General features: G+C 37.7%; 1 protein-coding gene across 19 annotated transcripts in view; it reads right to left on the bottom strand.

Annotated features, from left to right (window-relative positions):
- TENM3 (teneurin transmembrane protein 3) overlaps positions 1–21957 on the bottom strand; it is a 1409904-nt gene that overhangs the window by 1208644 nt on the left and 179303 nt on the right. For all 19 annotated transcript variants that reach the window (XM_063335478.1, XM_063335480.1, XM_063335491.1 and 16 more), the window contains exon 3: positions 649–701. The gene's annotated coding sequence lies outside the window, so the exon portion shown is untranslated. The remainder of the gene's footprint in view (positions 1–648; positions 702–21957) is intronic.

Consider the following 21957-nt stretch of genomic DNA (forward strand, 5'->3'; position numbering starts at 1 on the left):
CCCGACTATACAGTACAGTTTAAAAGTTAATCAACTATTGCTCCAGGAGAGGTAGCGAAAGACCCATCAAGTAACACAAAGAATAGGCTGGGCATAACCTGACACTGAGTTATTCCCCCCAGCTGAAAGCAAAAAAAAAAAGTATTTTAAAACTAAAGAGCTCTCAAAATTAATTAAATGTTTGGAACTAAAGTCAAACTTATATTTCTTAGAAGAATGAAAGAAAGTTATACCCGTAACAAATAAAAAAGTGAATTTAGCAAGTTGGCATACTGAAAAACAAAGTATCCTATCCTAACCATGTGAAAGTTTCTGGTAGTTTAACAGTATTCTTTTAATCTTGCACAAAGAAAAACATGATAAAAATGTAACAAGCTTTTAATATTTCATTTCCACACTGGAAGCCTTTTTTCTGCAGTTATCAAATTAATTAAATTTATCCTTTCTAAGAAAAAAGTGAAAATTGGTCTTTCATATGTAAACACAGCTTCACAAACAGGAAGTCAAAGTCTATGTCGATTAACACCATCTGTAATTCTCTGCTACCAGCCAAGCAGTCAGAAAGAATGCACAGTCTCTGTTTTCTTTCCTAACTGGTAAACCAGAAGGAACGATCACGCGAAGTGTTATGTTTAAGGAGGTCCTTACCTTTGAAGTATTTTGCAGTTCCTTTTGGCAATCTATTGAAACGGAATATTCACCTGTTATGAAGAAGATAAGGTATTATTAGAGGCATCTCAGAATGCACAGCTACAGGAAATCACCTTCACTAGTTAGTTAAATATATATAAATTAATACTAACTATGTTCCTTTCACTGTATTTCTATGATTGACATCAAGGAAACTGCAGGGTTTGGGAAATGCAATATGCTCTTAGAATTGCAAATAATTAAAAGAATATATGCTCAATGTGATTCAAGTAGCTCCTAAATGCCGATCTCCCCGTTATTTCTGCATTTAGAGGCAAAACTCCTTTATCAGTCCGAGCATATTTCAGTACTTGTTTTATGTGGTACCTACAGAATTTCCTACGGCGTCTGGCACCCGAGTGAGTCCGCCTCCAGAGAATTTTGTTGTCCAGCATTTTGTTGTACCTCATTCCTTTTCTATGCATCTGCGGTCTTTTCTTTAGCACTTACGTTTTAAGTTCCAAGGGGTAAGGACCACTTTTTACTTCTTCGATTGAACAATGTCCAATTGAACAACAGAATTCTGACTCGGAGGTGTTATGGCAATAAATACATAAAAATAAATAGTGTATACAACTTAGCATACGGTAGTATGGTATGGTGCATACAAAGAAAGATTTCCGACAAATATTTACTAATCATCATATTCGCTATTTAGAGTTCTAGTTTAAAAAGTTCATTAAATTTTCAGCATCAAATAAAGTTAACTTACAAACTCAGAAAAAAAACCAAACAAACTATTTCCAGACCTCTAGGACTAAAATAAACTTATTTCTCATTCTTTTCATGACTCTAATAATCACAGAATACATATTTCTTAAAATCTCGCCTTATTTCCTGTTAGGTTGTAGCCTTTGGAGGTATATCCCGACAGAGTGGAAGTCTCATAAATGCGGCTTTTTGATAAGAGTACATCAAATTTACTGTCTCACTTCAGTGCTTCTATTGTTTTTCATTTATTTTCATCACTGCAAAACTACAGGAATGACAACTGAAACTTTCCTTTTGTCTTTTTTTTTAATGGCAAAACGTGAAATAATACGCCCAAGATTGCATATGCGTGTGATGGCAATGTTTCACTCTGTCCTCAAAGCATCATTTTCAGGAGCAGCCTGTTGGTAGAAAATATGCTGGTTTCATTGCCACCATTACCAAAGTTTATACTGACGGTGCTCCAGAAAAAAATAAAGTATTTGAGAGGGGAAGTACAAGGAGGGGTGAGAAAAAAAAATAACTATCTTATTTGTAAAGATAAGGGAAGGACAAAGTCTTTCATTCTTTCCTACACTATTTAAAACGACTTGTAAAAGTGAAAACAAGTGAAATTGCAATTAAATATATTTTATGTTTAAAGCTTCTTTTAAAAAATAAGTTAGTAACCTTCTAATAAAGGAATTATGCTGTAGTAAAACCAGAGTAGATTTACAAAACTACTCTGTGTCAGTATGTCAGCCTTGATAATGTGAATACTGAGAAATATAGGACAAATATGAAAAAAACATTTAGTTTCAAATAAAACACTGTATTACCACTTGGAACATCATGAAAATATACGTCCCAGATTTCCACCCTGGTTCAGAAAGCTCAAGAAGCATATTTTGGCAGAAGGACATTCGGCATTACAACCTCTCCGTTACTGGAAATAGCTTTTGTTCCTCGCTTTGTAGCATTCCTGAGTGATGCAATTTCTACCATTTCTCACTTTAATAGCACACTTAGAAATACTCCAAAATAACAAGAAAATATCGAGCTGAATCTTCAAATACGCACAAACACCAAAGCCAAGTGAGTATTAGAATTTTTGTTTGGTGTAGGATCATCAACATTTTCACAGTTATCCCAAGCCGATCAATTAACAATTAGCCAACCACGCAAGTACTTCTAGAGCAACAACTATTTTGTTGCCCGCAAACCTTCAAAAATAAATGTTTACAGAAATACAAATGTGGAAATTTACAGATCGCGCATATTTCATGAAGTTCAAAATTTTACTATTAAAAATACCATGCCCTTTTTCATTGATTAAAATCAGTCAGCCTCTCGCCTTACAAATTCTTCTTGGGTAGGCAACGATCATCTGAAATGGCTTCCGAGTAGATAATTGCTTATTTGTGAGACTGCAGAATATATAGCTACACATATTCGCAGCTGGAAACAAAGATATTCTGTCCAAAGCGTGAATGCTAAAATAACACATTGTCATCCGAAAGACAATAAATAGAAAGTCATGTAAGCGTATGGTGAAAAACTGCCAGCCTGGCAAATTCACTTTTTTGGGGGGCCGTTTTTTCATTAAAAAAAGAATAAAGTCGTCTTAATAAAAGCTACCTTCTCCTTTTGCTCAATGGCAAACTGAAAGCCCTATAAATTCCATTTCTTTTTTTAACTTTTTGCCTGCTGTGCCTTTAACTGACTATTTGTTACTGCCATTGGTGTTCCTCCATTTTGGGGGTATTTGGGTTGATTTTATAGCAAACCGAAAGGATATTTTTATTGTAAATATTGACTAATCTTTTGTCATTCTCAGTGTAAGGAAATACACCTGTTCCAAACTCGAGCGCATGCATTATACAAGCGTGTGCTGCCAGGTAAATAGAGAGTAACTTGACGCATCCTTTTATTATCTAAAGTGATTAATAGCTATAATTATGGGCGGCAAACATCCTATTCTAACATTGCTCCGTTGAAAAAGATGTTCACAGAACTGAGGGCCAGTTCAGAGCTGAAGATTGCTGAATTAAATACGTTACCATGGTAGCCGCTCACCGTAAACTGTATCAGAGCAGAGTGGACAAAAAGACATTCCCAAAACATTACACACTTCTTCTGTCTTTGGATATTTTGATAGGTTTTCTGAAGTGTTATTTCAGACCCTGTTAATCCACATTACTCTTCTCAAGTACACTCATTCCACGTACTGTGAAACGCAAAGTCTACGTACGTACTTTAGAACGCAGATTTTCCGTCATACCTCGCTCCGCACCCAGGAACTGGGGCATCTCTAGAGGTGAAAGATGATATGTTTTGTTTAACGGCAGTTTTTCAACTGCAGCTCCATTGAATATGTACTTTGGTGGGGTTTCTTAATTGTTACTCTTCAGAGTGCGTCCCGGGGTCTGTCTGCGTAGGTGACTGTGAGACAGCAGAATCTGAACGCTGTCGGTGTCAATTCAACATGTATTTGATTGCATGGGCCTTTTCATTGTACATACCCCAATTCTAAGAGTTTCTCAGTGATTCCTAGAGCTTGAATCAACTTGTATTCATTTTAACGCATTTTAAATTTTCTTTAACTTTGAATTTATCAGAATCATTTAAGTAAGTGGCGCCGGATCCTGATTCCACACCTATCCTGAATCCCTAACACGTATCTATATTGCATTTAATTTTACTTGTAATCAAAGTAAGAAAAACATAACCATTATCTTCAATTTTATCCTTAGCTTCTCAAAGAAACTGTTATCATTTTGATCAATGCTAATTCTAGTTCTTTTATACTTATGGTGAGATTAAGTAGGCGAATCTACGTAACTTAGCACTAATCAGAGTCAACATGTTTCAGCAGCTGCCAACAGAAGGATCCTTTTGTGACAGATTGGATACCAACCACTAGACTGAAAAGTCTGAATATACCTTTAATTTAACTCTTATTTTAAGTCTTTTGCGTAAGCTTTGCTTTAGCATAAGCTTTCTAATTTTTCTGTCTTACATTTTCTCAGTTATAAATGGGAAATGGCATGTATTTGTTCCATAAGGTAATATTCTGAACATGACTATGGTTAGAATTTGTTTTGGAAATTAAAAACATAATGAATAGTGATAGCTCATATTATTATATTAGTATCTTCAGGCATTTTAGGGTCAGCAGAAGATAATTAACATTCGAAGTTCAGTAAAGTATTGATTTTTGCATCCAAGAAACCCTAAAAGTTGTAAGTCTGGAATGACCTCACTGTCTCTCTAAACTGAAGAGTTGCAAATAAACAACAATGGTAGCTGCAAAAAGAATTTTACAATCATTAAATAATCCCTGTAAATACAAGTAACATCTCTAACTATTATCTTCCTAAGGAAAAAGTGGAATGCATACGTCTCAATCAGGAAGAGACAAGAGGAATCCACGTGGTTACTCTCCAGACCTACTGCTCTGACTCGGCCTTACCGCAGCAGCTGGGCTACCCAAAATGTTATTTTGATTCTTGGGCTACCTCCGTTTCCGCAGACAAGTTATTTCTTTTAAACCTGACTTTATTTTTATTTATTTTTAAAGTCTATTTCCTAAAATGCAGTGAGCAGAGGAGAAAAGCTTTGTAGTTCTTTTCTTTCACTTTCTAACTGATCCGTCTCATCAGACCTGTCAGGAACAAAGGCACGTAACTCCCTTGCACCGCTCGACATTTCTACGGTAATTTGCTTTGCATATACTGAAACTGCAAAAGAATTGCTCCTCCTTGCTTTGCCTGCCCCATTCCAGCCAAAATACGCATGTGAGTGTCCGCACACACACAGAGTGACACACTGTGGCACGGGAAGGGAACAAGCAGAGAGAACTGAGCCTAAAAATTCATCGTGTACACAATAGCGTACAACACATTTAAAGATGATGAGCGTTAAATAATTGTCAAATTAAAACAAATACAATTTACCATCATAAGACATTTAAAGAAATTAAGATCTTGACAACCAGCCACTTTTTATTTTTGAGAAGATTAGAAATAAAATTGATAATAATGGTACAAGCACCATAATTTGGATTTACATAAAGCCTTTGATAATGTCTCAAATGATAGTCTTCATCTTAAACTGAAAGCAGGAAAGATTCAGGTTAAACATGGGAAAAGATAAAGAACTGATTAAAGTAAAGTGATTAGAAAGTAAAGTGTTGAAAAGGGTCACAGGGGAGTCAGTTCTCAGATCTTTATTGCTTCTAATCTACATAAATTACCAAGACAGAGAAACTAGCTGTAGAATTGCCAAATGCACTGATGACTTACAACTGAAATGAAGTAGTAAGTGGAAAGCAAAAGAATTAAATGATAATTCCCACTGGAGAACGGTTTACATATTAAATGGAAAACAAAATTTAAGAATGGTAAATATAACATATAAAGCATTCCGTGTTTTTCCTTACAAAAGTACAAGAAGCCGACTTGCAAATACTATAATGCAAACTTCAGGGAACCTTTCTAAACCTGTGTAGATTATTGAAAATCAAAGGAATGGGAAGCAATTTCAGTATACTGCGGCTCTAGAGCAGAAAAAGAAATAAGTTCAGAAAAAAACCTTATAATATTCAGTCCCTTTCTGTTAGAAGTCCCAAAACAGAGAGAACACAGCAAAGCAAACCCCCTTGCACTAACACTACCAAAATGTCCACTGAAATTAGTCTTGCCATTTTCCCCATCCCCTAATTTTTCATCTCAAATAAAATTTAAAATCATCCAGCTCCAATGGAAACAAGGAACAATAAAACATTATACAATGCAATGAAAAGTAACCCTTCTGCACTTCAGGATGTTCTTTTGTGTTGTGTTTTGATTTGTTTTGTTTTTGTTGTTTTTTTTTAAATTTATACAGAGTAAAGTAGTATATAAACGCTGAGGATCAGACTTACAGGAGAGCAACTATCTATGCATTACTGACAGCATAAATACCACAACCCAGTGATAAATATTATAGCATAGTCAAAATGCATGGAAAACTTAAGTTAAGCAGATAGAAAATATGTGTTAGAGATGAGGAATGAGTAAAAGAGGTATCTCAGAGGAAGCCAGGTATGACGCCGCTCAGCACCACTGTAACTTGACCCATTCACTATGCTACAGAAATAGTGTTATAAATATGTCCTTTGTCTCCTTCTGAAGCCTTTGAAACCGTTACTCATATGATAGAAATATAAGACAATGAAGAAAATTTTACTTTCGAAAATCTAAATATGCAGGTAATTACATTTTATTACTTTTTTTCTGTAACTGATATTCCACTCTTGGTTCAGTATCATATCTTGCCTCCATCCATGTCTCCCTCTAAAAGTCATATTATTTGATCTTGGTTTGTATAGAGCGCTGTCAGAAAAAAAATAAATGAAGCGACTGCAACACAAATGGCAACACTCAAAAGAAGAAAACAAAGAAAACAGGAAAAAGAATTGCACCAAGCTGTATTTCTTATGTGTAATGCAGATTTATAATTACGTGCACATATGGTCCTCAAGACAGCTGCATCAAGACAATGGAAGCATAAGGGTTTGCAGCGTTGATGAAATTGCGTCCTGTGTCCATTTGAATGCTAGCTGAAGTGATAATTTTAAGGCCAGCACCTGCAAAATATTTTCTTACACTACACATAAGAGATTATGATCAAAGGATGTTTGCATCAGTGTATACAGCTAACAATAGGGAGAAATAAATTTCTATATAGGGAGAAATGATGAGAAAGTAAGAGAAGGAAATTAACATTCATTCTGTTTTATTGCCACGCATATAGCTTTTTCAACATTTGGTTAAGGAATTTAATACACCTCTCTTAGTGCCCACTATTTTAGAAATACTTGTGGTTTGATAGACAGCTTGATATCAAATACACAAGGTTGCTGTATTTAACATTCCATTGCTACTACTTGCTTTGGTTTTTAAAGGTCATTAATGTCATTGATTACATTAATTCGAAAGCTGCTTGACTAACACAGAAAACGAATGTAAAATGAAGAGCTGCAGAAGCTGACAACACACAAAATTGCTGCGGTCTTCAGACACGACTCCTCCTGGGTGTTTTCCCCATCGATCAGTTCAGCAGCGCAGGAGCAAAAGGGCCCAAATAGAAACTTTCAATTAGTTTTTTATGGTCTACTAAATAGAAAAAAGTTTGATCATTTTTTCTTCACTTTTATCAGGGACATCCAGCAATCTTCCTGGCGAAGAATAGGGACTGCTTAGATTACAAAAAGAAAGTCTTTTTAGTCTTTTTGTACTTATGCAATGTATAAGAAACAAACAGCATGGCATAATAAATTTCACGAATCACAGAACCATAGAATGGTTTGGGTTGGAAGGGACCTCTAAAGGCCATCTAGTCCAACCCCCCTGCAGTCAGCAGGGACATCTGCAACTAGATCAGGTTGCTCAGAGCCTCATCCAGCCTGGCCTTGAATGTCTCCAGGGATGGGGCCTCCACCCCCTCTCTGGGCAACCTGGGCCAGTGTCTCACCACCCTCAGTGTAAAGAACTTCTTCCTAATGTCTCATCGAAACCTGCCCTGCTCTAGTTTAAACCATTGCCCCTCGTCCTATGGCTACGTGTCCTTGCAAACAGGCCCTCCCCAATCCCAAATCTAGTCTAGTATTTGTTATTCTTCAAGAATCTAAACCTTCTAGAATTCTCTCTTCATTTTGAATTTGGCCCAGTGAGAAAAACTTCATCTACAGACATTCTTTTTTTCCAGAAAAACTAGATGATCTTGGGAGACCATCCAAACCAAGATGATCTTGTAAGATCATCTAGAGATACTCCCGGTCTTCAAGACAGGAGCAGAGAATTGCCCCGAAGAATTAAGGTTGTGTGTCATACTCACTATCTATGTGAACAAAGATTTTAGGGAAAGAACTTTATAATGAAATTCCACTTTGTGAGCCTGGGCATTTCCCTTTACGCACATCTTTGGCTATTTGAAAGACCCCAGCCAGGATCCGCCTTAAACTCACGTCTTCTTAGTTGTGCTGGTTTTAGCACATGCCTTTATGAACTTACAGATTCTAGCTACTTGTAAAGGCCATATGTTTTAAGACAATAATATAGCACCATATTACCGAATTACTGCACATAATTGTGGGGGTAAGCATTATCCTATGGTAGAGGGGACAACCCATTTACATACTACTATAATTAGGATCAATTAGATGAGCCAGTCTAGACTGACATCTACTCCATGAGTAACTTCATCAGAAATATTCCATCAGCATCTTGTGGCTAAAGTACTGCATTTGTTCTCTGTTTCAACTTTCTTGAGTGTTTTTTTTATTTCCTTATTAATTTTTGTAAGCGAGTATGATCATTTACTAATGAAGACTGGTTGGTCAGCTTTTACAGGCAAGGACTCCCACTTTTGGGGGGGATTTTCTACTTAACAGGAGTCGAAGGACCTCAATAAATGTAAAATATAGCACCTTGTTTCATCATTTGATATCTGTTCATAAACCAGGATTACGTTGTTCGTCTTATGATCCTACTTTATAATTATTATGATCTTAAAAACACAGCTCCATTATTCCAGTTTTTATCAATGTTAACAATGTCAGAACCATGAGTTATCCGAGTAAGTCCACTGACACAAAAAAGTGTACGTGACTCTCCTAAAGATGACATAGCAAATATTTGTATTTGTCACAAACCATCGCTCTTGTACACTTGAAAATAATATAAAATCACTCACTCGTGATAGATGAAATATCAAATACTATTGAGATGTACAAGAGCATTATTATTTGCATCTTGGTCCTCGGTTTCCCAGCAGTTAATTGTGATGAGCTGGCATCATTTGAAACTTGATATGCAATTGAATAACCCTATTCAAATACAAGAGTGCTGGAAACGTCTTTGTCAGCAGCTGTTTCCTGACTCTTATGCACACCTTGTGTTTGAAGGATGACAAGAAGAATATTAACATCCCACAGGAAATAAACTGTGCTGTGAATTTATCTATACCAAAATGAAACCATCTTCAAGGGGTTCAAAGAAAGCCCCTAAAGTCTTGGAATCCTTCTGGAAGCCATTCCTGTCAAACACAACCCATGGAAACCCATCCCTGGCAGCCGTATGCAGAGCAATAATCAAACCCGGAGAGCTCGTAAATAGGAGCGATAGGCACCTTATTTGGTTTAAAAGAACTATGTGAGATGGGAATTACAGGAGAGGCACTAAAAGCCACATCAAACAACTTAAGTTGCTATTTCAGTACGGCAAATGAAGGTGCAAGGAGACATCCAAAGCACAGAACAGCTTAATAAGGTACAGTTTTTTAACATCCTTCTTCACAGACGAAGTCTTGATTAGAGTTTTAGGACCAGAGCTTTAAGAATTATAAACTTTGCCGTGAGCGATTACTGTTGCCTTTCAAGCTGACAAATATAAAAGGAATGTGTAAATTCTTTGTCACCATCAGGAAAACACTTCTAAATGCTGAACTGAGAAATGTCACTATTTCTCTCATGAAATTTGCCATTTCTGGCCATTTCTGGCTGAAATTGGTACATAAAGAGAAAGTATTTATAGAAGCATTGAGCATCTGTGCTCATCAGCCTCTCTGCATACTGAACGGTACATTTTTAAATCTGAAATTCTTTTGAGATGACTTAAACCTAAGAACATCCCACAGTTCTACTTAATCTTCCTCAAACCACTCCTTAGGAACTGCAATTGAAAAGCCCGGTGAGAATCACCACAGAAAAAAAAAGAAGGATCATCTATTCTCCATGTATTGAAATGGATGATAATCTCCCAGTGCTGAACAATTTGAAGGATTAACACATAAGAGAATTTAAGAGTAGTTTATTTCAAGACACACTTGGCGATGTGTTATGGTTTCAACCGTTTAAAAGCCCTTCATTTGAGCTGCTGGCATGAAAATAAAATCAAACTGAAAAAAAAAATATTTTCGTTAATGATGGTAAGGTATGATCAGAATAATAACACAGGCATACAGAAGTGAAGTGACACGCATATTAAAAATACAAATCAAACCAACAACCCCTACATTTGAAACAGAAGTTGTTAGTGTTCCGAGCTAGCAGCCAGGCTAATTTTGTTATTTATTTGTTCAGAGCTAGCAGCAAGGCTCTTGGTTTCATTGTCTTTGCTGATAGCTTTCTGAACTTCTCTCGGAACTCGGTACGTCGCAGAGCTCACTGACTCAACGGGCAAATTTCTATTGCCCCGATTCAGAAAATATTTCAAACATTTTTCAGCAAGGGAAAATGTCAGTGTAAACATTTGCCTAAAGCGATCCATTTGCTTAAATACTGTCCTGAATAGCGATGTCTATTTAGTTTCTCCACAAGCTAGGACTAACTCTAAATGGAATCCTGTGCTCATAAAAATGCTCCAGCGCATGTTCTCCGGTGATCCAAAAACTAACAGCAATGGGTTTCCTATGGCCAGTCAAGAGACGTTCCATGAGCTACAAGCGTTGTCCATCCCCAACTGGATGGCTCTGCTGCCAAACACGAGCGCTGCCTCGGATCACAGGCCACCCTCCCTCTCTATTACAGAGAATAATGAATAAAATCCCTGTTTTTTTAACATAAACACCAATTTTCATAAATCTTGTGATAACCTAATATTTTTCAGACCTCTACTCCTCTGTCGAGTTTGCAAAACTTAGCTACCGGATTCGGAAGCGACTCAGGAGAACGCAGGGATCTGGCGACAACCTGAGAGCGCAAATAAGCCCTAGGAAACTATGTTAGAAAAGAATCTGATAATAACTAGTTGTAAAATATCATTTGGGAAACAGCATTAAATTGTTCCTTCTAGGCCTAGAAAAATGAGTCAAAATCTTGCAATACAGAGTATAATAAATTTACAAAACTGATAAAAGACTTACTTTTGCATAGCAAATAAATTAACTGAACACTAGTAGCCATGGAAACTGAAACAAGGCATAATTTTTCCTCAAAAAATAAGAAATCAAATTTACATTGCCAGCTTAAGTATACCCGTTAAAGGATATCAAAGTGTAACGCACGAATGGTTCAGAACCTTATCCGGAAGCATTAGATATTGTGGGTTTAATCCTGTGAGATCTGCATTCCTTGCAAACTGCGACTAATTATAATTTGGCTGATACGCCAATGCTATTAGGCTGCGTTAACATTTTGAATTTCTTTTCCCACCTTAACTCCTTTAATGCAAGTCCAGCTACTTTGAAAGAAACACATTTTGTCAACACCACAGTTGTAAGCTATTTTGTAATAAAGGCCATTCTATGCACATTAATAATACTGACAAGAACAGATGGCAATTATCGCTTTTAACAATTATTTTTTTTTCTGTTAGTATTAATTACTTAGGCTTAATTTCTGTTGTTATGTCCACTGGGCACTGAGGTAAGATGCTAAAAATCTGCCCAAATACTTTCATCTCATTGACAGCAACGGAATTCTATTAAAATTGAAACATTACTGTCATTTTAATTAACTCATTAGGGATGCATCCAAATTCATCATTATTGATAGCTATTTTTAATGCTTTTCTAATACTAAAGTGCTTTATAAAGCAAGCAGTGTTCTTGCTAATTGTATAGTTAAAACATGATCTGCTGTACTTAAAAAAAAAGAGAAATATCCATAGAGTTAATTAAAATATCAGTCGTATGAATCACCAGAAAATTCTCTGCAGCTTTCTAAGTGTGCTGAAAAATCTCTGCTGTTCACAAATTTAAATCTTTGGATTAAATTCCTGTTCAGTGATTGTCTAGGAGTAGCAGTTTTCTATTTTCTCTCTGGAAGAACGCTGATGTCCACGTTAGGCAGCAAGGTGGTTCTCTTCTGCAGTCGCGTAAGCAAAGGAAGAAAAAAATTCCTAAACAATGCGGTCTGCAACAGCCAACACTCTTAGCAGGGAGCTGCTTAACCTTTGTCAAAAGATAACGGCAAAAATTGTCTTAAACAAACACCCTCTGAGGCCTCACAGCAGGGGCACGCCTGCTTTCAGTTAAGCTTCATTGCCACAAGCTGGTGCAGTTCACGGTTCTCCAGCATTCAACCAACGACGTGAAGGCGCGTTAAGGCTATTGTAGATTCAGAGCTGCCTGTCCCCACACCCGACCACATGTATATAGTTTCAGCAGTGTGAAAGACGACCCTATCTGGATCTTCCTAAAAGACAGAGCGAAAGACATGATGCTGATGCAACCCCTTCTGAGGCTGAACAAAAAAGTGACCCCAGAATCACCGCAGAAATCAATTCCACTGGACCAGCAGGTTAAACACAAAGAGCTCAGGAGATTCCCGTCCCAAGCAGGCAGATATGGCCTGATATCAGGCATCTTACTTTTTGCAAGGGCACATAGTGATAGGACGAGCGGTAATGGCTTCAAACTGGAAAAGGGGAGATTTAGATTAGATATTGGGAAGAAATTTTTCCAGTCTGAGGGTGGAGAGACCCTGGCCCAGTCTGAGAGTGGAGACCCAGGCCCCAGAGAAGCTGTGGCTGCCCCATCCCTGGAGGGGTTCAAGGCCAGGTTGGACGGGGCTTGGAGCAACCTGGGCTGGTGGGAGGTGTCCCTGCCCAGGGCAGGGGGTGGCACTGGGGGCGCTTTAAGGTCCCTTCCAACCCAAACCATTCTATGGTTCTATGAACAGCTGACTCCACCCGTCTTGTAATTGGATTTTTAATAGTCCAGGCTGGAGTACAACCCAAACACATATGAAACTCGCTGACATCCCAACTATCTGGAAAATTCAGGAAAAGGAAAGCGAGTTCAGGGCTTTGCAGGAAAGAAGCAGACACGAATCCCGTTCTCTTTGATTGTTTCATGCATCAGTTTCTGTGTATTTTTGTAACAACGTTCTTTGGTTCCTTTACTTAGGAGCTTTCCAACTTTGGCGGACCCCTCCAAGAGGGATTTGCGGAGCAGAGCTGCAGCCCCATGAACGGTGACCTCCTTGGAGATGGAGTCCTGCCTGCAGCGCCTTTGGGGAAGGTCTAATAACTTGATGAAGCATTCATTGGAACCGCGCCAATTCGTGACCTGCCTGGTTGCTTAAATATGATTTCTGCTTTACGAGGTATACATTTGAGCCATTTGTTCACTCTTTATTTTGTTCTTAAATAATTCACTGATGGGTTTTACTAATCTAGTAAACATTTTCAGTTTTACCTTGATGAGGGCATAAAATTTTTGCAGTAGTGTTTTCTGGTATGCTTATTCTCGTGCTAGTTCATTAACAAACTTGTGCGTGTAAAAATCTCAATTCTATTTTTAAGACTCAGTGGAAAGTTGAGGTAATTGTAAATAACAGAAGATTAAAAGTTTATCTAACAGATAACAGAGTTTTAGGTAAAAATGGTTTAAACAACATTGTTTAAATAATACAATAATATTATAGCTTGCAATTTACCAGAACATAGGAAACGTTCAGTGCCTTTTAACAAATAGAACTAAAGCACCCAAACTAAAACTTTATGATCCTTAAAATTATTCCTGACTTACAAGAAGGGATTTTTTTCCTTTTTTAAGCACAGGAACTGATTTTTAATCAGTGAGGTTTCAACACAGTTGATACTGTTTATCATAAACGTTGCAGAAACAACTTTAATACCTGAGTAAGCATCTTGGCAATATATCAGCAAGCACTAATTGGGAGCCTCCTAATTTAAAGCAAATCCAAAAAAAAAAAAACCTCGCTGAAAATATATTATGGTTATTCCCTCGCTCTTGCTCATATTGGGACTCAAAAAGATCATTCAGTTCAACAGCTGCAGATGATCAGTCTGAAGGAAAAATTAATCTTTTGAAAGTTGGAGCATAAACCTGTGCTCAGGAACTACAGATATCAACTAATTTGATACCCAAGACATGAAACGAGTGAGAACAGAATATTAGCTTCAAGGGGAAACTGGTGAAAAGATAGCCAGGAGTGAAGTCTGAAATGCATTCTCTCACACTGAAAGCAACAAGTGCAGAATAATTTCTGTTTCATTATTTGTTACTGCGAATTTGTAACAGTGATTTCCACAACATTTGTGAAATTAATACTTTTCACTTTCCAGAAATACTGGATTCACTACCTGTGTCCAAAGGCCAGGACCCAACCCAAGAGCCTCAAGAACCTGAGAGTTATCAGTGCTGTGGTCTCCATCAGTTGCACGTAGTAGATTTTCCTTCCGATGCAAAACAGGCATTAGGGACAGGAATTATGGATTGGAATGTGCCCAGAACAAGGAAAATTCCTGAGTTTCACGGAATTTAGAAAGCCAAGTCCACTGAGTCTTAAATGCTGGGAAGAATCTTGGGAAATTCATAGATCTATTTACCATCGTAATTTTGACATCACCTCACTTCTCCCCAGTTACATTTGGGCAAAGACCTGAATATATCAGTTTTGCTAGCATTAAAAAAGTTTTAGGTTGGGATTAGCATTCTAAATATTATCTTTTTTTCTGCAGGATTTTAAGAATGGAAATTTCCAGACATATCTTGATATGGATACCTGAGGTTATGCTTTTCTTCTGACCATTTAGAAACAATATACATCACACTGCACATTATTATTCTCATAAAGCAGTAGAATATGGTTTTGCACCATTTGCAAGGCTGCATGAACTAGTTCTTCAACTAAAATAACCAAGCCTTTACTACACTTGTCTATGGAAACTCCTTTCTTAAAATAAAATCTGAAATTATTTAAGCAAAAGGACTTCTATAATTGCAAACTGCTGCAACCTAAACAACTGTTCTGCATCTAGACATGTATCACATACTTTTTTTAGTACTGTTCTTGGTCTTGGAAAAAAATCAGAAAATCCTCCTCCATTTCTCTCCTAAGTAGTTTATACAGATGCTGAGGTGAGTAAATGATTCTTAGGCTGTATTTTGAGGCAAGATACCAAAGACGGAGTCTTTGCCTTGGCTGTGAGACCTTTGCTATGCTGAGTTATTATCAAATGGCTGGTTTCCACCTGGTTAAACTGGTTCTCTTCAAATTGCTGTGTGGGATTCTGAGCAAGTACAAGAGAGGCTTGAACTGGCTGGTAAAGTAGCTTTGGAAGTATCTTTTATAGTGCTCTCAACCTTAAGAAGACAATCTAGCATCCTTTAAATTTTGAGCTAGTGAGATAACGTCATTCAAGACTCTTCTTTATACACCTGGATTCAGGAGGTTTAAGAGACAGGACCACGTGCTCTTCTATCAGGAAATGTTCTTGTACAGTGCAATTCTTCACTGGAAAGATTCAGTGTGATAGTACAAATCAGCTTTAATATGATTCTCAAAATATAGCTAGGGTACAAAGCTAATTGTTCTCACCCTATTAATGCTTCATCTAATTTGAGTCAATTTGATTTCACACTCTTTCTTACGGCTCCATGTGATCTTCACAGGGTTCTCCGACATCGTTTGAACAGCTACAGAAGGCAAAGCAGACTAAGTGGAAAAGCATCTAACCTCTGTTCCATATCTATTTCACAGCAGTCACTACACGTTAAAACTAAAGAGTGATAGCCAGAACAGCATGGACAATTCAGCAGAAGTTATGTAGATACTTATTCATTCATTTGTGTTCGGCTTGCAAGATCTTCTCAAAAAAAAAAAAAAAAAAAAATTAAAATTAATATGTAGAAATAAAACTGTAAAATCACAGTCTCCTGATTTAAAACCTGAGGGAAAATTGTATTGAAGTCAGCTATTGTACCCTCTTTTCAGAAATTGAAAGACTATTAATGTTTTTCAGTTAACAGATATGATCTCTGTATTGGCAACAATTTGCTTCCAGCTGACAACGGAGCTGAAACGAAAAAATGGCCTAAAATACTGAAGGAAATGTACTGATACCTTAAACATTGAATTCAGTAAGCAGCAACATATTTAAGGGAGAGTACAAAGGCAGCGTGGGAGACTGTGCTATAGCTAGGATAGATGAGATATTTCAAAGTGATTGGTCTGAGAACATCAGCCAGAAGCAACAAGACCATCACAAGCACCTTTGTAGTTCACTGGAGTTGTGAATTAAATGCCTGTTATTTTAGGAGACAAGGTTTGCACAAATAGCTTGAAATGTGATGAGAAAGTTGGCACTGAGATTTTATTTCAAAAGTGCAGTTCCTGAAAGATGCCATGTTGATTAACAGAACATTACACTCTTTGCAGAGGATACAGAAATGGGCTGGTCAGAACTGGTGAGCAATTGCCTCTGCATCACTTTTGGGTTTTTTTTTTTTCTTTTCTTTTCTTTTTTTTTTTTTTTCCCCTCCACTTATTAAACTGCCTTTATCTTGACCCACAAGTTTTTCTTACTTTTGCCCTTTCGATTCTCTCCCCCAACTCGCTGGAGCGAGTGAGCAGCTGGTGGGTGCTCAGTTGCAGGCCAGGGTCAACGTATCACAACGTCACAATAATAAAGCTCCACTTTTAGCTTAAATTGCTCATTAGCAGAAAAATGTTGTGAAATGAATGTATTATTTCAATGAACAAGAATTGCAAAAAAACCCAGAGATCAGTTGGTTTGGTTGTTTTGAGTGGTTGTTTCTGAAAGGACAAGAGGAAACGGCCTCAAGTTGCGCCATGGGATGTTTAAGATGGGTATTAGGAAAAATTTCTTCACTGAAAGGGTTGTCCAGCATTGGAAGAGGCTGCCCAGGGCAGTGGTGGAGTCGCCATCCCTGGAGGGATTTAAAAGATGTGTAGATGTGGTGCTGAGGGACATGGGTTAGTGGTGGTTTGGGCAGTGTTAGGTTAACGGTTGGACTCGATGATCTTAAAAGTCCCGTCCACCCTGGACGATTCTAGGATTCTAGGAAAGGCCATTTTCAGAATGATTGACTCATGCTGTCATTGGAGCGCCCATACATACTCTTCCTCCCCCAGAGCTTTATGAAAGACCATGGCCACTGCCATAACCAGCAGCTTGAGCTTCCCTAATCGTAAGGCTTGGCTTGAGGGATGTGATGCAGGCAGACGATGCAAACAATGATGGTCTCAACATTTCATTCATAACTGATCACAGAAGTAGTCTGTTATTCTAAGAACCACCTTCATAACCATCATCTCATTGCTATTAAACTGCCGGTTTCCACTCTGTGCAGTTATTCTACACATAAGCCCTAAATCACCTTACAAAACTGATGAAAACGACCCCAAAAGCAATTACATGGGAAAATAGCTATGGATACTCTAGAGTGTAAACTTTTCTGTGTATCTTCAAATATCATAAAAAGTACACAAAAATCGACAATATTGCACCTGAGGCTGTCTAGCATTAAGCAGATGATCCAGAATTACAGCTTCTACCACACGAATGCTCTTTGTCTCCTGATAATACGGGTGCATTCCCATTCTCATAGTGTTGATCTGGTTGAATTAGCGGAATCAGGTGGTGCCTGACAAAGAATTTTCTAAAAGAATAAGCCTGACGAGATATATTAGTTCTATTAACCGCATCAAAAATGAAGTTTGTCTCTTTCTCCAGAGATGAGATTTTCTGAAAAGCTTAAACCTAGCAGCCAGTTTTTGCAAAGGCAGAGCTTCTGCAATGTAATCTATGGGAAATGTAGCCTCGAACTTCAGGGACGGGACCCCTGAAAGAGAGCGGCAGGGAAGCATTGCCCACAGAAACGCGGCAACACGGACAATCCCTAAGGATCACCCAGCTTCAGCTTCACTGGGTCACTGGCTAACTGGAGTGTTGAAAGACTGGAGAAAGAACCGACACAAAGCGCAGAGAGATGATAAGATTTCTAAGGCATAGAGGGAAGGTAGGGAGGTTAGAGATGAAGATGTATGACGGGAGGTAGCTGCTCTTCTTGCGTCTATAGCATCAGGATAAACTGACACAGCAACAGATGCACTAAGTGCAACCAGTTTCTTCTATAACTTCTGTAGTTCCCCTATGTTCTTATTGTCTCATTTGGAAATAACTACATAGATACAAGAGGTGAAGGACACATACATCATCTCAGCGCCTTAGGATTTCACCTGTTTTTTAAAGGTTTTATAAATTATTACTCATTATTTGTTAGGAGTGTGATGTTACACTTCCTCACAGCAGAATGACCTTCCCCTAACTTCATTTTTCATGAAGTTTATGGGAAATATGTACAATTTACACCTGTGGCAGCAGATAATGGTGGCCTGACATATTTCTGAACGACAGAAATATTATTAGAAATATTAATATAAAGTTAGCCTAATGTTAAGTCTTGAACTTAAATCTTCAGTGCTGCAGCTGAATGATTCTAACCTAAATTAAAAATTGGCACTCGTAAAAAAGCTGTTGAAACAGGAAAAGATATAATGTGGTGCATGAGATATGGAAAAAAGATCCAGCAGAAGTGTTGAAATACACTATAAAGACTAAAGTTCTGGCACTGAGAAAGTTGGCTAGAGAAAATGCCTAAATATTTTATTTCACAGCCATACATTCAAAAACAAGCGTTTTTTTAATAGGGGGTAGTTATGGAGGGGGCTGATTTTTTAAGCTTATACCATCCTGCAGAAGACTGGAGTAATTGCTGTAATGTAATTTCATTCATCATCTTCTGATACGGCATGTCCTTAGCAGTTTAAGACAAACAGATCTATTTAAGATAATATATGACATACTAAGGTAAACACGGTGTTCCTTGTGATTTATTACGTGTTGCTGTAGGACTGTTTTCTGTCCTTTGTATATATAATTGCAACACTCTCTTCCTCTACGCTAATGAATTCCGAATGCTCTACGTTCTCAGGGATAGTGTTCTGAGGTTACAATGGCAACAATAAAAGGAAAAATTTTACTCGGGAAAATAAAATTACGGAACAGCCACATATATTTAAGAGATCACGATATAACTCAGGTTGTTATAATTATGTTAAAAAGGCTCACAGTTCTTTCCTTACAAATATGGGTATTAGTTATTTAAAAAATTGATAACCTGTATTTAAAAATTAACTCGAGCTTGTCTGGCCTGACACCACCGTTTGAATACCAAAATCAATATGAGTGACAAGAGTTCTGAGATGCTTTCTCCCTTTTTTATGAATTTTACCACCCACCCTCCTACTTCGAATGTAGTTACACACCATGGATCAGCTGTACAAAGAGGACTGCTGGACAAAATCCATCATTGGCATTCACAATTTTGCATTTTGTTCCGCAGTTCCTTGCCCATACCCATTATATACATATGCATCACATCAGCAACACAGCACGAAGCTTCCCTTTCCTGGATTTCCTTATTCAAAACCCTTTTATCTAAACAATTTTAAAAAATGACAAATCCAATGGGAAAACACCTACTAATGTCAAGCAAACCAAGATATTTCTCCTAATAAGTTTCAGTTTTGTCTGACTAAATATTATTTGCCTATTAAGAAATTTAAAGTAGGATTAGATAGGAAATTTAGGAGTATTCAACAGATTCAGGACTGAACTAACTTAGAAGCAGAGCTCTCCTGAATGGAACTGAAGGATTACTGACGTACTTTTATTCTAATTACAGGGATGTTATGGAACTATTTTTTATAGCACCATCCGTTTTCTCACAGCTTAATAAGCTATGAGAACATGCAACGGCAACATGATTTTCAGAATACCACCAAACTAAGGTCGTAGAAGGTGTTAGTGCAAAAAGAAATAAAGTTGTATATACGTTACTTAAAGATCGCATGCCTAAAGCAAGGAAAAGCCCAAAGTACAAAAAGAATCAATGGCTTCTTTTTTTTCAGTATAGGAGAAATAAGAAATATTTTGTAAATGTCACATTGCATTACTTTTTGTACTATATCAGCCTGTTCTATTTTTCAGTTTTGTTTTGAATTAATGCTGCCCTATATAAGTTTCCATGTTTGTTTAATGATAGATGAAGTAAGTTTACATTCTTTTTGTATTTTTCATCAAAACATTGTTGTTCTCATTGTGATAGATATAAACATAAGTTTCTTCTCTGGTAAAGATTTATTAACCTATTACATTTGTGGAATCACATTTTGGGAGTTTCTACTTAGTTTTCAGTTGACTGTAGGCGACGCCTAGTACATGAAAACTGCAAAGAAAAGCAAATTGCAACCAGTAAGATAGTACATTTTGATATTCATAATGTTTTCATTTCACCGAGTGATAGTGATGCACTACGGAACCTAACGCGATTCATTCACTAGAGGTACGCAGAAAGGAATCCACGGTATTCCGAGAAATTAGACTGTGCCCACTGTTGGCTTTGCACTGCTGAAGAATTTCAATTTGTAGTATCGTCCTAGGAAACCATGGCCTGAGTTCCCCAAACTACTCAAGTTGAATTTTAAAATCTTTGTATAGTTCCCTTTGTATATTTCAGGAGTTTAGTTTAATTTGATTCATCTCGATGGAAATGGAGTATATAGATGGCGTGTATTTTATAACACAGGTGATATTTTGGACAGGTCATGACAAACCAAATCTTTATGACGGGTATTTTGCCACTGATTTCACCAAAGCTTATCAAAGTTGAAACTATTTTTTGGAAGAAATGTTTTAGACCAGTCTTGCCTACTAGTATGTTATTTCTGAAATCAGTGGCATTATACTGACGATAAAATGCATTTTCAAGCTTCTTATGTGCACAAAATTTTGCCCAGTCATAGAAAGAAATCAGATGTACAACTGCCTTTTTAGCTTTTGGCTACAATCACACATTAAAAACTGCAGCAAACAAGAGTAACATGACATGTTTCTTCCTAGTATATGAAATTACAATATTTATTGGCAATTTCTGCTACTGACCACGGAGGAGGGGGGGAAAAAGGGTTGTTGCGTAAAGGAAATGCCACATAGAATGTGTTTTAGATGTGTCCATGCTTCTTATTCACCTATATCTGAAACACTTACGTCCTCGACACAGATGCCTGTTCTCAAGCCTATTACCAGAACAATTAGAATCAGTGCTGCCTTCAAAGCACTTGCTGTTTGAGGAAACATGAATTAAAAACATTAATAATTGAAAAACAGAGCTTAGAAATTATTTTGATTGTGGTGAATTTAACGGAAACAATCATGAATTATGAGCATAAAGAAACTCACGTATTAATGCTAATTGCTTTAAATTAGCTTAAATGGTCTTACATGTGTGGGGTTTTTCAAAATCATAGAATCACAGAATCATAGAATGGTTTGGGCTGGAAGGAACCTTAAAGTTCCACCCCCCTGCCCTGGGCAGGGACACCTCCCACCAGCCCAGGTTGCTCCAAGCCCCGTCCAGCCTGGCCTTGAACCCCTCCAGGGATGGGGCAGCCACAGCTTCTCTGGGCACCCTGGGCCAGGGGCTCACCGCCCTCACAGCAAAGAATTTCTGCCTCAGATCTCATCTAAATCTCCCCTCTTCCAGTTTAAAACCCTTCCCCCTCGTCCTATAACTACACTCCCTCATAAAGAGTCCTTCCCCATCTCTCCTGTCTCTGGGTACTCCCCATCTCTAGCACCTAAAGGCCCCCTTTAGGTATTGAAATGCTGCTCTAAGCTCTCCCCGGAGCCTTCTCTTCTCCAGGCTGAACCCCCCCAGCTCTCTCAGTGTGTCCTCACAGCAGAGGGGCTCCAGCCC

The sequence above is a fragment of the Chroicocephalus ridibundus genome, chromosome 5 (genome assembly GCF_963924245.1).
Source record: "Chroicocephalus ridibundus chromosome 5, bChrRid1.1, whole genome shotgun sequence".
Taxonomy (NCBI): Eukaryota; Metazoa; Chordata; class Aves; order Charadriiformes; family Laridae; genus Chroicocephalus; species Chroicocephalus ridibundus.